The sequence below is a fragment of the Triticum urartu genome, chromosome 4, assembly GCF_003073215.2.
Source record: "Triticum urartu cultivar G1812 chromosome 4, Tu2.1, whole genome shotgun sequence".
NCBI lineage: Eukaryota > Viridiplantae > Streptophyta > Magnoliopsida > Poales > Poaceae > Triticum > Triticum urartu.
The window spans coordinates 95494046-95509860 of NC_053025.1; positions in this window are offsets into that span (position 1 = coordinate 95494046).

The following is a 15815-nucleotide window of genomic DNA, read 5'->3' on the forward strand; positions in this document are numbered from 1 at the left end:
GGCCCTGACATCAGCATCACTGTACCTGGTCCTGCGCCCACGACGGCTTGTCTGTACGGCCTGGAGGCAGCGGGGCCCACCAGTCAGCGAGACCTCAGGAGACGGCGGGAAAACCGCCAGTCGGACCCGTCGGGAGTCGGCCCGGGGGAGTCGGCCGAGCCCACCCCCAGGTCCACGCGCCATTAATCAAGAAGAGAAGGGGAGTGGCCACAGTGATCGCCCGCCAGGCGGCGGGGCTGTTGCCACGACCCCATGACCGAGCTTGCGTCATCAGGAGCACGGTTACAGTAATCAGCAGCCGGCAAGACCCGCACGTGGCAGACGCGGCCTGTCGGCTCCGTACCAGACGAGTCGGCAGGGCCCACCAGTCGGCAGGCCCCAGCAGTCGGCGGAGAAGCCGGAGGTCGGAGGCACTGACGGCTGGGGCCGCGCCCAGTCGAATTACCATTGTACCCCTGGGGGGTAGGCCTATATAAACCCCCAAGGGCACCCATGCAAAGGGTTGGATCCCAGTAGTTCTATACCACACCAGATAGAGGGAGAGAGCTAGCCTTGCCCTCTCCCACCACCAGACCCAGCTCAAGGAGCAACCGTGTAAACACTTGACCATAGTGATCATGCGGAGACCCCGCAGAGCAGCAGTAGGGGTGTTATCTCCCGGGAGAGCCTCGAAGCTGGGTAAGATTCGCCGGCGTGCATGTCTTCGCCTCATCCCGTTTCCAGGCACCGGCGACGTTCTACTCGCCCCCACCATGATAAGCCATCCATTGGCATATGTCGCACCCAACCCCCGACAGTGGGTGTGCGGCGCCTCTGTACTGGGCGATATCATGACGTAGCTCCAATGAGTTTTGTCTACTGTATTCGGCCCTGCCAAATTTGTGGCCGGCGTGACGGTTATCATCTCGAGCCGTGGGGTGCCCACGCGATCCGTAGATCGATCGTGTTTGCCTTGCCTTGTCCTCCAACATGTCTCGTAAGTCCGGCGCATATTCCCGTGCCTTGGTACGGGGTGCGGCTTGAGTGGAGGGCCGGGAGGCCTCTCTGTCGCGACCACGAGGTGGCCGTTCGGCCGCATCAAGTGCTTCCTCCTCTAATTGGGGTAGCAACCTGTGCTTTGGGTAACTCTTGGAGGGGCGTTCGAGTTTATGCTCTTCGGCCGCAAGGACTTCGGTCCATCTGTCAACCAGCAAATCTTGATCAGCTCGGAGCTGTTGCTGTTTTTTCTTGAGGCTTCTTGCCGTGGCCATAAGCCTGCGTTCGAAACGCTTTTGCTGAACAGGATCCTCTGGCACGACGAATTCATCGTCGTCGAGGCTTTCCTTGTCTTCGGAGGGAGGCATATAATTATCGTCCTCGACCTCTCTGTCTATCGCTCTCTCATGAGGGCTGGTTTCTCGATCCTCCTGTGCTAAACCTTGCTGGAGGGGGTTTTCTTCGGCACTCTCCGGAGTATTATTATCTCCCGTGCTGGAATCTCCGTTTTTGTGTTGGTGGGATTTTGAGCGGCGCCGCTGACGCCGGCGCTTGGGCTATTTCTTGGAGGGGTCATCCTCCTCTGTTCCATCGCCCTCTCCCTCTTTTGGGGTGTCCACCATGTATATGTCATATGATGAGGTGGCTTTTCTAGGGCCTGGTAGGCGCTGGTTCATCATCTCCTTCATCGGCGTCCATACCGTCGATGTCTTCGGAGTCGAAGTCGAGCATGTCGGTTAGGTCGTCGACAGTGGCTACAAAGTGGGTGGTGGGTGGGTTTTGAATTTCTTCATCGTCCGTACCCCAAACTTGCTGATCGTAGTCCGACCAGGGCTCTCCTGATAAAGAGAGAGACTTTAGTGACTTCAGGATATCGCCGAAAGGCGGGTGCTGAAAGACGTCCGCGGCCGTGAACTCCATGATCGGCGCCCAATTGGATTTGAAAGGCAGGGGCGCGGAGGGTTCGGAGTTCGGAGAAGAATCCGGCTCCATGGAGTCACGAGTTTCGCAGAGTATGGGGTTGGTGTTCGGCTCAACTGCCGTTGGGATCACAGCCCCCGAGGTGGCGTCCAACCGCCCATCCTCGATCAGCGCGGTTGGCTCCGAACTAAGGGTCGGAGCCAATGCGGGTGTGGCCTCCAGGGCACTGTTCGGCGGCAGAGCTAGATCATGCTCGTCGTGACAGTGCGGCGCGCTCGGCGGTGGTTCGAGTCCTTCGAAGATCAAGTCCCCGCGAATGTCAGCCGTGTAGTTTAAATTTCCGAATCTGACCTGACGGCCAGGGGCGTAGCTTTCGATCTGCTCTAGATGGCCAAGTGAATTGGCCCGCAGTGCGAAGCCGCCAAAGACGAAGATTTGTCCGGGGAGGAAGGTCTCACCCTGGACTGCATCGCCATTGATGATCGTAGGAGCCATCGGGCCTGACGGTGACGGCACAGAGGAACTCTCAATGAAAGCACCAATGTCGGTGTCAAAACCTGCGGATCTCGGGTATGGGGTCCTGAACTGTGCGTCTAGGCCGGATGGTAATAGGAGGCGAGGGACACGAAGTTTTACCCAGGTTCGGGCCCTCTCGATGGAGGCAAAATCCTATGTCCTGCTTGATTAATATTGATGATATGGGTAGTACAAGAGTAGACCTACCACGAGATCAGAGAGGCTAAACCCTAGAAGCTAGCCTATGAGATGATTGTTAATGTGTATGTTGTCCTACGGACTAAAACCCCCCGGTTTATATAGACACCGGAGAGGGTTAGGGTTACATAGAGTCGGTTACAATGATAGGAGATCTTCATATCCGTATCGCCAAGCTTGCCTTCCACGCCAAGGAAAGTCCCTTCCGAACATGGGACGGAGTCTTAAATCTTGCATCTTCATAGTCCAGGAGTCCGGCTGAAGGTATAGTTCGGCTATCCGAACACCCCCTAATCCAGGACACCCTCAGGCATGTTTGAAAAAACTTTGGACACACACCCCTCACAAACCGGAGCAACTTGCTAGAAGGTTCATGGTTCCGAGAGGGAACAATGCATGTGTGATGACGAATGGGAGATAGCTTCCTCTTACGACCTTCAATTTTTTTGTACGTCTAACATGCACTACTACAACTGTAATGTGAAATTTTTGAGAATTCTAGGGGTCATTTGACCTTTTAGACATTCGTTTGAAAAATCATAGCTGTGTACTTGTGTGCGAGTTAGTTCCGTGTGTAGTAAATTAGAAGGAATTTTCAAACATATTGGTCTCACGGCATGTACACATGCATACGTATGCATGGAGTGATATGGCATTTTAATTCCAAAAATAAAAAATGATCAGAAAAACATGAAACCTTGGTTGATGTAATGTCATGCCACCAAGATGATGTGGTAAAGTAATTGGCATGTTTGACGAAGGTTTGGACACACACCCCTCACAAACTGAAGCAACTCACTAGAAGGTTCGTGGTTCCGAGAGGGAACAATGCATGTTTGATGACGAACGGGAGATAGCTTCCTCTTATGGCCTTCAAATTTTTTTTCTATGTCTAACATGCACAAAAACAACTGTCATGTGAAAATTTGGAAAATATCAGGGGTCATTTGACCTTTTAAAGGCATTTAAGTGATTTTCTAACCATTTAATGACTGTAAATCAAATTTGAACTACATCTTGTTGCACCGCCTAACCAAAATGGTTTGAAAAATCATATTTTTGTGTACTTGTGTGCGAGTTAATTCCTTGTGCAGTAAATTAGAAGGAATTTTCAAACATACTGCACTACTGTAGGATGCTGCTAACGCGACACTATGATCAGAGACCCTTCGATGAAACTGTGTGCGATGCCATAATCGCAAACGGTGGTGTAAAAAACCGTCAAAAAGGTGCAAAACATTTGTGATGGAGGATGCATCAAACACGGTTCAGATTTTAGTTGCGTGTGCGATTGAGGGCATATGGTTCAGTTCACTTAACCGTTTGCGATGAGGAGGAACAAAAGAAACGGGCGTCCAGATGAAGGTGTGTGCGATGTACAGCATACAGTTCACTCAGATGAACTATTTGTGATTAGGCAACACAAAAGAAACAATCAGCCAGATCAAAGGTGTGTGTGATATACGGCATGCGGTTCACTCGGATGAACTATTTGCATTGAGAAATGAGAACAGAAACAGTTCAAATGAACAAGATGTGTGTGATACGAGGCAAACAGGTTTGTAATTGGAAATGTGTGCGAAGATCGATAACAACACAGATGATTACTGCTAACAAGCCGTGTTTGTTGTGAGCAAACGATTGCTGGTATACAATTGTGAGTGATTGATGAAAACATCACCAACGGGTTCCATTGTTTAGTCCGTGTGCGATGTGATTTTCTTTGTCCACACAACATCTACGCTCTATCTACAGAGAATCAACATATACTTAAAATGACAGCATTGCATAACCAAATTAAGCATACAATTACACAAGTGACTACACACATAACATTTCCACACACCAAAGAAAGCAATTACATGCATACTAAAGTAGGAGAAATGAGGATCTAATCATCTACTTATTCTTGTGACGACACTTGCCATTGCGCTGCTCCCGGCTGGATCCTAGGCCGTTTTGGGGAAGGAGACACTTCCTCATGTCAACGATCCGCCTGTACATATCGTAGCTCGTGTATGCCTCCTTGGCTGCGTACACACGACGTGGGCTTTGTCGAGTTTCTCCATCCAGGCCGAGTGCGAGGCACACTTGTCCTTGTTGCACGAATGCTTCATGTCTCTATAGTAGGGGTCGATGATGGCCTCGGCGAGGTGAACCAGTGAGTCCTTCTCATGCTCCTTGCTGCCCCAGATCATGTATTGGCCCTGGATGTCGACAATATTCTCGCAGGCGATGCCCTAATTCTCGAGCGCCTTTACATCATTGGTGATGTCCACCGTAGCGAACATGTAGTAGGGGTTGTTGACAAACCTGGCAAAACGCTCGCAAGGCCTTGTGGCCAGGAAGTAGTGGTAGACGAGGACGTGGTGGCCCACGCACATTTGGGCGACGATGACCTTGGGACGAGACCCGGCACGAGCGCGGGTGTACTCAAGGTCAAACCCGATCACCTTGTACTTCTCCGCGGCAAGCAACACCTCCATGATGTGGATGGAGTGCTCCACCCAGACCGGGTCGTTGGTGTACACCACCGATAGGTCCATGAACCTTCTGTGGGTGTCCACCATGGTACGCATGGTGAACTACTGCTCGGAGCGCCATTGGAGCCACGCATGATACCCTCTAAGAATTTCTCGTGTTGGGTGTGCTTCTTGCAATGGTGGGGCGCGATCGAAAGGTTGAAGAGACACAAGGGTAGGTTAAATGGCCGCTGTAATAAATGGGGGCCGGTCGGCCTGTAATCGTCACGTCTTGTCATGACGTTCATAGCGGAGGATTCCAGTGCATGCTTGACAACACCGCACCGCACGCGTGGGCTCGAAGAGGCACCAAATGTATCGTCAGTGAGCCTATTCCCGCGCTACTGTGCTATTTACCGCGCAAGCTTCCCGCCCGGCTAGTTTGGCCACGCATCGGCTAGAAGAGGGACAAATTGTGGGCGTTTATTGGCAAAAAGCTTTGTAAAAACGAAGTGTCTGGAATGACTTCGTTCATAAGTTAACCTTTGGGTGATGAGGTCAAAGTGAAACAGAAGTGTGATGATGGACACTCGAGTGACATAATTAATTCTATGCTCTATGGTGCACATGATGGAAGAAACCAACTGGGTGCAATAATGTCGAAGATCGCAGTCGAGTTAGCTATACAGATCGTGTGCTGTGAGATCGACAAGGTAAACCGATTCGAGAATGGTTAACAAAATTTAAGACCATTGCATATTAAGGTCAAAATAGTGCTAGAAATATACGAGTCTCATATGATTCCATTTCAATGATTGTACCACAAAAGCTCGAAATGTTACAAGGTTCAAATTCCAGAGTTATATGGCTCAAATTCGAATATTACAAGGTTCAAACTGATATTAGAAATGAAATTCAGCTCAGCAGCTGCAAACACTCGCACTGATTCACTGAATATGGATATCAGGGAGGTTCAAACTAATATCACCGCTTCTAATTCTGGCTTCAAAACCTCACACTTTTTGCAAAGGGGTCAGCCACTGAGAAGTCATGTATGGGGTTGACATGATGATTTTCGATTACTCTGTCATCTGAAGTTCCAAAATGAAATTCAGCATTTTTGGAGCCTGATCAACAGTCCATTCATTTTAGCGAAATAAATGTAGGGCAAACCACATTTCCTTCAACACCCTTTCTCTGAGAACAAAGAATCTAGCGAATATAATCTCCGGTAAGGTCCCTCGGTAGGAGTTCAAAGTAATTTCTGAGGGATGCAGATCTAGGCATTCGACATGCTTGTCATATTGTATCACATTATCCACCACTGGGCCTAATCTTATCTGCAAAATAAGAAAATGTGTTAGTGCCTACATGCAGTTTTGAACATTACTATAGGCCTAGCTATTTGGTTTGCATGATTTGTAAAATGCACTAACATGCCATCTTCGATCTGACATGATTAACATGGGCATTTGATTACATTCTAGAAAAATGTAGCCTTCTGCACAAGAGGTTGGAGTGGATGAAAAGTTCCCATAGAAAACTAGTACAGATGAATCCTAAGAAGAAATACTTATTGATTGTAACCATATGGATCAAGCAACCAATATGGAGGGGGGGCATGTATGTATTGAAATCGTCCAAGAGAACCTTCAGAAATCATAGTACATTGTCACTGTAAACTTGGAAAAAGGTGTCACAAATTGAACTCCCTTATGGTTAACATTTAACATGAAAGGAACATCACCTCGATATATAGCCTCTCCAAGCACGAAAAGCATCTCAGGAAACTGACAACTTGCTCTAGGTCGAGCCCGATAGATTCTAGTGCCAAGACCTTCATTGTGCGCAGTTTTGGGGTAAAGCTTGTCGGAATAATTTTCTGAATGATAGATGAACAAACGTCTTCAAAATTAGAAATAATGTTAATTTGTAGAAGGAGAGTTAGAACGCGGCTGTTGTACCTGAACGGGTGTGGATCCCATAACAAGTTCGGAGCATTTGTCAGACGAGTAGCCCACCACTGTCAATTTCAGCGCAGAAATGACATTGATTCTTGTTGGACCTTCTTGATTAACCACAAGTAATCTGTCAAGTGCAGGTGTGTCCTGGATAACCATACCGTGGTACACATCTTGTGATGTCTTCCTGCCGCACCAGCAACACACATAAATAGTCCGGAGAGTCATGGAGGTGATCTGGAAGGTACTCAACCCATTGATCGCCTGAAGATGAAGGTAGTCGAGTGTAGTACAGGCACGGAGTAGGCGCTCCATGTCACTGTTTGAGGGAGTCCTGGATTAGGGGGTCTCCGGACAGCCAGACTATATCCTTTGGCCGGACTGTTGGACTATGAAGATACAAGACTAAAGACTTCCTCCCGTGTCCGGATGGGACTCTCCTTGGCATGGAAGGCAAGCTAGGCAATACGGATATGTGGATCACCTCCCTTGTAACTGACTTTGTGTAACCCTACCCCCTCCGGTGTCTATATAAACCGGAGGGTTTAGTCCGTAGGACAACATACAATCATACCATAGGCTAGCTTCGAGGGTTTAGCCTCTATGATCTCGTGGTAGATCAACTCTTGTAATACTCATATCATCAAGAATAATCAAGCAAGACGTGGGGTATTACCTCCATCAATAGGGCCCGAACCTGGGTAAACATCATGTCCCCTGCCTCCTGTTACCATCCGCCTTAGACGCACAGTTCGGGACCCCCTACCCGAGATCCGCCGGTTTTGACACCGACATTGGTGCTTTCATTCAGAGTTCCACTGTGTCGTCACCGTAAGGCTTGATGGCTCTTTCGATGCGGTACAGGGTGAGGTTTTCCTCCCCGGGCAGATCTTTGTATTCGGTGGCTTCGCACAACGGGCCAATTCGCTTGGCCATCTGCAGCAGATCGAGAGCTACGCCCCTGGCCATCAGGTCAGATTCGGAAACTTGAACCACACTGTCGACATCCTCGGAGACTTGATGTTCAACGGATTCGAGCCCGTGTCAGGTGCACCGCACAGTCACGACGAGCATGATGTAACTCTGCCGTCGGACAGTGTTCGGGAGATCGCATCTGCAACTACCCCGGCCTTCAATCTGGAGCAAATCGCGCCATCTGAGAGCGGACGGATAGACCCCACCATATAGGTCGCACTCTTAGTGGCGATAGAGCCGGATACTGACTTCACCCCTTACAGGAGCCATGTAGCTGAACCATTGGATTCGTCTTCGGCCATGGACTCCGAGCCGCCTGCATCCGCGCCCATCGAATCCGACTGGGCGCCGATCATAGAGTTCCCCTCCGCGGATATCTTTCAGTAGTCACCTTTCGGCAATGTGCTCAATTCATTAAGGTCTCTCTCCTTGTCACGAGAACCTTGGCGGAACTATATCCGGCTAGAATAGGATGCGTACGACAAAGAAATTCGCTGCCCACCCACCACCCACTTAGTAGCCACTATCGACGATTTAACCGACATGCTCGACTTTGACTCCGAAGACATCGACGGTATGGACGACGATGCAGGAGATGAACAGGAACCACCGCCCACATGGCGCTGGACCGCCACCTCATCATATGATATATACATGGTGGATACCCCCAAAGAAGGCAATGGTGACGAGACAGCAGAAGATAACCCCTCCAAGAAGCAACCGAAGCGCCGACGTCAGCGGCGCCGCTCTAAGTCCCGCCACAACAAAATAGTGATACCAGCACAGGAGATAATAACACTCTAGATAGTGCCGAAGATAACCACAATCCCCTCCAGCACGATGTAGAGCAGGAAGATGAACAAGCTAGTCCTCCAGAGCAGGCTGCAGATGGAGAACCAGAAGAGGACAATTACATGCCTCTCTTCGAAGACAAGGTCAGCCTCGACGACGAAGAATTTATTGTACCTGAGGATCCCGTCGAGCAGGAGTGCTTCAACCGCTGGCTTATGGCCACATCAAATAGCCTGAAGAAAAAGCAACAACAGCTTCGAGCTAATCAAGACTTGATTGACGAGTGGCTTGCCCGCCACCTCGGCCAGGAGAAGCCGAAGTCTATGGCAGCCCTCACGACACTCATGACACGCTTTTGTGCGGGCGAGGATAGCTGGCTGGCTCGCAACAACAACACATCAAGGAATCCAGGCACTTCGGATACCAGAGATGCCAACGGCAGACCACGTCGTAACAGACGAAATCGCCACAACAACGGCGATAACAACGATGATACGAGAGTCAATGCCGGATTCAGAGGCTCTAGATCTAGTCAGCGGAAAAAGGCATTTAAAAGAAGTACTCTGGCTCCGTCCAGTTTGGATCGCATACTGGATCGCTCGTGTCAAATCCACGGCACCCCCGACAAGCCAGCCAATCACACCAACAGAGAATGTTGGATGTTCAAGAAGACCGGCAAGTTAAAAGCTGAAAACAAGGACAAGGGGCTGCATAGTGATGACGAGGAGGAGCCCCAGCCGCCGAACACGGGAGGACAGAAGGGGTTCCCCCCACAACTGAAGACGGTGAACATGACATACGCAACCCACATTCCCAACAGGGAGCGGAAGCGTGCACTAAGGGATGTCTATGTGATGGAGGCCGTCGCCCCAAAGTTCAACCCAGGGTCCGCTTGTCCGATCACCTTTGATCGCCGGGACCACCCCACTAGTATCCATCATGGCGGATCCGCCGCACTGGTTCTAGACCCCATCATCGACGGATTTCACCTCACTCGAGTCCTTATGGACGGCGGCAGCAGCCTGAACCTGCTCTATCAAGATACAGTGCGAAAATGGGGTATCGATCCCTCGAGGATCAAACCCACCAAAACCACCTTTAAGGGTGTCATCCCAGGTGTAGAGGCCCATTGCACGGGCTCAATCACACTGGAAGTTGTCTTCGGATCACCGGACTGGAGCTTCGGATCACCAGACGAACAACATTTGCAACACAGAACGCTCGCTCCACATCGAAGAGCACACTGCGGCCCTCGTAGCAGAAGCACAAAGCAGCCTTTTAAGGCAAACCACTAATTCGGTGTTACATCCCCCGAACGCCTTCAAGCGAGTCTAGAGTAAACTGCAACAGGATCGCCTGGCACGTTCAGAGCTCGCCTAGCAATTTGGCCCCCGTCCCAGTCCCAGTCAAGCGACGAAATCGGTGCCGCGCATACATAATTACGCACTGAAAATACCATGGACATAGGCGGGGGCACGATCAGGACACGTCCCGCAATGCAGCTTAACCGCCCTAGGGGCTGTACACCTTTATCATTTCTTTTCTCTTTCAGGGCCTAACTCTCTAGAAGCCCTTTCCGGCAGTATGATTGCCGGACACATTACGGGAAGGAACAACCAAGGCGGCAAGAAGCTAAGATGTACACGGGAACCCCCAGGTGGTCTCTAATAATAATTGATATACCCGCTTTCTACTATCCATACGCAGCTTGCCCTTGGATAGGACGTTTTGAATAGTCCTACTTTCTGCTTATTGCACTACTTGTACCAGTACGCTTCGACGTATTATTTAAATAACAATGCATAGCATTAGTCTATTATTGCATTATTTATCTTTTTTTTATTATATGTCCATTTACGACAATCCGCACCCGTACATTCGAGTACGGTCAGTATGCTAGGGGCTTTCGTGTACCCCATAATACGGCGCGAGAAGTCCGAACACTTTTGATAGTGCGGCACCCCGAACTTATAGCACTATATGCATCAGCTCCGAATCATGTCTTTGGTCAATAGTTGGATTTGCCCGGCTCCCATGCTTTGGTACCTTACGTTCCGCTATATCGGCTAAGGTAGCGGTGGGAGAACTACTGCGATTGTGTCTCGGTTCTTCCGGACGAGCACCTCAGTAGAGAAAGCCAAAAACTGACTGTCATGATAAGGCGAGAGACTGGTCGCTGTTCAACAGGTCTCAAGTCCTCAAAGACTTTTTCCACTTCGGGCGAGGAGTCGGCCTTGCCCGGCTTAGGCGTGTATAGTGCCCCAAATTCGGCCTTCCGAATACTAGGGGCTTCGCCAAGATTTAAAATTGTAGACTTCTATGGTTAAGTGAGAATGATGAAGCCTTATAGTCCGGTTGCCTGGTTCGTTGTGCTGAACACCTCATATGAAGGACCCAAAATTGGGATAAAGAGTGCTTAGGTTTATCCCAAACACACCAGTACTAGTTACATGGGGGCAGAAGCCGAGGACTGGCGAACTCTCAAATTTTATAAACGGCCGCACAAAAGGTATATTTTAAATTAAAAAAGTGTTTCATAGCGCAGATGAACTTGTTTCACATTACACGATCACATGAGCATGTTCATTCAAAAATTACATCCCTGGCACATTCATCCGCCACAAGGCGGGAACCCTTCAGGACACTCTCATCATACATCTCGGGGCAGCGATGCTCCTTGCCCTCCGGCGGGCCCTCCTTCACCAGCTTCACGGCATCCAGCTTCGCCCAGTGCACCTTCGCCCGGGCAAAAGCCCTGCGTGCACCCTCGATGCAGACATACCTCTTTATGACTTCAAGTTGTGGGCAGGCATCCAAAAGCCGCCTCACCAGAGCGAAGTAGCTGCCGGACAGGGGCTCGCCGGGCCACATCCGGACTATAAGGCCCCTCATGGCTTGTTCGGCCGCCTTGTAAAGCTCGACCAGTTGCTTCAGCTGGTCGCTCAAGGGCATTGGGTGTTCGGTCCTAGTATACTGAGACCAGAACAACTTTTCCGCCGAGCTCCCCTCCTTAGCTCAGTAAAACTCCGTGGCATCCAGTACACTGCGGGGAAGATCTGCGAACGCTCCTAAAGAGCTCCGAACTCGGGTAAGAAAAAGGAATGTTTCCTTCACATGCTTGCTTTGCATAATGAATGCCTTACCTGCTGTTATCTTCTTCACCGCATCAATCTCCTGAAGGGCCTTCTGGGCTTCAGCCTTGGCGCTCCGAGCGCTTTCAAGTGCCTGCGCGAGCTCGGTCTCTCATGTCTTAGAGTCAAGCTGCAAGGACTCGTGTTTTTTGGCGAGAGCCTCGAGCTCTTGCTACACCTCTCCCACTCGGGCTTCCTGCTTCTCCCGCTCGAGGCGCTCCTTGGCCGCTTTGTCTTCGGCCTCGAATAGCACCCTCTTCAGGGTCGCCACTTCGGTCCTGGCCCCTAGAAAATTCATGATGACCCTATTATTTTACAACCGAACTTCTTTTCAAAGCGTAGACAAAGGTATTGCTTACCTTTGCTCTCCTCGAGCTGCCTCTTGGTAAGGACGAGCTTGTTCTCAGACCGCTCCAGGTCCTGCTTCAGTGCAGAGACCTCCGCAGTACGTGCGGCAGCAGCCAGTAGTGAAGCCTGCACATACACATAGACATATTCTGATTAGACTCCTGAGTCATCATTCGATCCTCTATTCGGCCTTTCTTCTCAAACGCCAAATAGAGCATCAGGGGCTACTATATATGCGGTAATATTTTCTTATATTTTGATTGCTTACCTCAAAGCTTGTTAGGAGGCTGGCGCAAGCTTCGGTGAGCCGTTTTTGGCGGACCGGACTTTCTCGATCACCGCACTCATGATAGTGCAGTGCTCTTCATCGATGGAAGCGCTGCGAAGCGCTTCCAGCAAGTTGTCCGGTGCCTCTAGATGGACAGAGGACACCGGCACGGGTGGCTGACCCCCCTTAATGGGGGATCGCCTGTCGGAGTCCGGAACCATCCAAGGTTCCGGCGCAGTGTTCGGCTGGGTGCCGAACTCGGAGCCCGGGGGAGTTTTGCTGCCTTTGTACCCAGGGTCCGTGAGGACGCCTCGAGGCTCCCCCAGGACCACCTCCCCTTGGCTCGGTGCCTTTCGAGACAACACCTCGACGTTGTCCGTAGGGCGAGGGGTGGAGGCGGCCGGAAGAAAACCATTGTTCATATCTGACGAGTCTAATGAACTGCTCGACGAGGATATGTCGAGATGAGCTCGGGAAGGACTGCATAATCATGCTCGGCATGAGGAGAAGCAGTGCAATAAAACATACCATGAATTACTATGGTGGCCGGATACTTACGACTTCGCCAGGGGCTTGACCCTGGGTAGCCACTCGTAGCCGCTGTAGGCGGCCGTCGTGGAGTAGTCTGGAGGGAGGGTCCCTCCCTTCTTGGACGCTTCGGCCTCCCCGGTTGGGCCGGCCTTCCTTTTCTTGTCTCCCTCGGCTGGGGGGAGAGAACTTTCCTCCTCCTCCTCCTCCTCCTCGTTTTCGTGGGAGGAGTGCGCGTCGGAGTCATCGGATGATGAGTCTGATACAACCTTGCGCCGGAGACCTTTTCAGGTCCCCGTGGCCTTCTTCTTGGTCTTCTTCACCGGCACCTCATAAGGTGTCGGGGCCAGCATCTCCGGGATGTGCATGCAGGGGGCTGGGTAATCGAGCTGTTCCGCTGTCTTTATCTAGTCCTGTTAATGGCATGGGAGCTTAGATCCCACACATCATTTAACTGGGGCAAATAAATACCCTGTGAGATAAAAAAACTTACCGGATTGGCATGGCGCTTTGCGCTGAGTCCGCGGTCCTCAGTGAGGGAAGGAGGTACCTCGGCACCCTTGAACAGCACCCTCCAGACGTCCTTGTGTGTCGTGTCGTAGAGCTCTCGCAGCGTCTGGTGCTGGGCCGGGTTGAACTCCCACAAATTGAATGCCCGCCATTGACACGGGAGAATCCGGTGGAAGAGCATGACCTCGACCGTGTTGAAGAGCTTGATTTTCTTGCTCACCATGTTCCTGATGCAGGTCTGTGGTCCGGTCAGCTCTACCGAAGAACCCCAAGACAGGCCCTTCTCTTTCCAGGAAGTGAGCCGCGTGGGGATTCCGGATCGAAATTTGGGGGCCGCCACCTAGTTGGTGTCGGGCAGCTCGGTGATGTAGAACCACCCCGATTGCCATCCCTTTATGGTCTCCACATAGGAGCCTTCGAGCCAGGTGACGTTAGGCATTTTGCCCACCTTGGCGCCTCCGCACTCTGCTTGTTAGCCGACCACCACCTTTAGTTTAACATTGAAGGTCTTCGGCCACAGGCCGAAGTGGGGCCTGATGCGGAGGAAGGCCTCGCACATGAAGATAAATGCCGAGATGTTGAGGATGAAATTAGGGGCCAGATCATGAAAATCCAGCTCGTAGTAGAACATGAGCCCACGGACAAACAGGTGGAGGGGAAGTCCCAGTCCACGGACAAAGTGGGTAAGAAAAACTACCCTCTCATGGGGTTCGGGCGTACGGATGAGCTGCCCTGCATTTGGCAGCTGGTGCGCGATATCTGCGGCCAGATATCCGGTTTCCCGTAACTTTGTGATGTTCTCTTCCATGACAGAGGAGACCATCCACTTGCCTCTCACTCCGGACATGCTTGGAGTGGTTTGAGAAGAATGACGCGAACTTGGGTGCTGGAGCTCGAGTGTGCGAGAATGGGTAAGCAAGGAGGAAGAAGGCATGGGTAAAAAAGGGTGAATCCTTGTCCCTTTATAGGGGCGGAAGAGGCAATGCGCCTCCCCACTTGCCTGGTAAAATCGCTTATTCCCCAAACGCCGTAATTGATGGCACGGTTGGGTTCCCCACGTCCGTATTGATGAGAATCCCATAATAAGGGGGACACGATCTCTGCGTTGACAAGACGTGTCAAGAAAACCACCTCGCGATATGTGCGGTGCTGGTTGAGAAAAACGGTTCGAATAATGACCGGGCCATGACATAATGTCGTGCTGTCAAAACGTGTTAGCAGATTAGATTTTTGGAAATATTATTCTCTCTACGGTGGTATGTGGAACTTGTTTTGCAAAGACGGACACTATCCTTGGGTTCAAAATCTTCCATGGAGTATTCGGAGGAGGAACTCGCCTTGCAATGCCGAAGACAAAACTGCGCGCCAGACTCATCGTTATTGAAGCCTGGTTCAGGGGCTATAGAGGGAGTCCTGGATCAGGGGGTCTCCGGACAGCCAGACTATATCCTTTGGCCGGACTGTTGGACTATGAAGATACAAGATTGAAGACTTCTTCCCGTGTCCGGATGGGACTCTCCTTGGCGTGGAAGGCAAGCTAGGCAATACTAATATGTGGATCTCCTCCGTTGTAACCAACTCTGTGTAACCCTAGCCCCTCCGGTGTCTATATAAACCAGAGGGTTTAGTCCGTAGGACAACATACAATCATACCATAGGCTAGCTTCTAGGGTTTAGCCTCTACGATCTCGTGGTAGATCAACTCTTGTAATACTCATATCATCAAGAACAATCAAGCAGGACGTAGGGGATTACCTCCATCAAGAGGGCCCGAACCTGGGTAAACATCGTGACCCTTGCCTCCTGTTACCATCCGCCTTAGACGCACAGTTCGGGACCCCCTATCCGAGATCCGCCGGTTTTGACACCGACACCCTTTGAGAGGCATACGGCGACGAGTTCGAGGTGCTTCAGTCATGGTAGAATAAGAGGTGGCCTGATGGAGTCGCTTCAGGTTCTAGCTTGCTCCGCCACCGCTTGTTGGCAGCCCGTTCTCCACCTTCGGAGTCTCCTTGTCAGCGGCGCTTTCTCATAGAAATGGGAGTACATGGAATATTTTGTTAAAATAGGGCAATAGAAAAGTGTATTGGTAACTAGAAGTTATTAGGTAGGAATATAGTAAGAAAAGGGAATAACAATTGATTGCTTAAATACTACACAATTCATTTGACATTGCAGGGTAAGTCAACATATGGAGATAGTTGAAAAGAAAACTTACTTCAAACAAAGT